This window comes from Silene latifolia, chromosome X, assembly GCF_048544455.1.
Source record: "Silene latifolia isolate original U9 population chromosome X, ASM4854445v1, whole genome shotgun sequence".
Lineage (NCBI taxonomy): Eukaryota > Viridiplantae > Streptophyta > Magnoliopsida > Caryophyllales > Caryophyllaceae > Silene > Silene latifolia.
The window spans coordinates 279,199,729-279,200,744 of NC_133537.1; the positions used below are offsets into that span (position 1 = coordinate 279,199,729).

At 40.9% G+C, this 1,016-nt stretch overlaps 1 non-coding gene across 1 annotated transcript; it reads right to left on the reverse strand.

Moving 5' to 3' along the window:
• Positions 1–485: 485 nt before the first annotated feature.
• LOC141624752 (small nucleolar RNA R71) lies at positions 486–592 on the reverse strand. The gene has a single exon (XR_012534556.1). It is a non-coding gene; the product is annotated as a small nucleolar RNA R71 (small nucleolar RNA).
• Between the last annotated feature and the right edge of the window lie 424 nt (positions 593–1,016).

Here is a 1,016-nt window from a genome sequence, read left to right on the forward strand (position 1 = left end):
GAAATACTTTGAGAGGTATTGGTGAGATTGTAGATATTCAACCAAACAATATTGAGTTCATCAACCCTTTTGCAAGAGAAGGAGAGGAGAACCCAACACAAAATCAACCCACAATGCCTAAATTTTCATCACATTCCGTGCCAACCGAGGAGAACCTACCAAATGATACTCCCACACCACAAAACTTGACCGGTAATTTCATTGCAAAATCCGCATTTATCCAATTAGTCGAAAGAAGCCAATTTGGGGGGATGCCTAGTGAAGACCCTCATTCTCACATGGAGACTTTTTGTGACTATTGTGATGCTATTTCACAAACCGGAGTGACTCAAGACCAAATTCGATGGGTCTTATTTCCTTTTTCTTTGATTGGTACCGCGAAACAATGGTTAAAGAACCTTGATAAGGCTACTCTTGGTATTGACTCTTGGAAGAAATTGGCACTTGCTTTCTACAAAAAGTTCTACCCTCCGGAAAAGACTAACATGCTAAGAGCCCAAATCACGGGATTCAAACAAAGGGACGAAGTATCTTTGTATGAAGCTTGGGAGCGATTCAAAGGAACTTGTCGCTCATGTCCTCATCATGGACTTAGCGAGTGGTTCTTGGTACAACAATTTTGGAATGGTCTTTATGAAGACTCCCGAAACATTCTCAACATGGGATCAAATGGTATGTTTACCGAAGTTGACGATAATCAAACATGGAACAAGATTGAGGAAATGGCGGTCCATAACTCACAATATAGTAGACCTCGGAAGACTACTAGAGGAGGAAAGCATGATGTGGACTCTATTACTCAATTGGGTGCTCAACTTAGTGCTCATATTGATACCATTAACTTGAAGTTTGAGAAGGCTATGGCTAAACTTGAAGAAGCCTCCAAATCACCTAAGCAACATGTTAATGCCATTGTGGCATCTTCATCAATTCCCAGTGGAATATGTGAGAGTTGTGGAACTTTGGGACATGACCAAAGTGAATGTAGGGGAACAAGTGAACAAGTGAATGCTTTC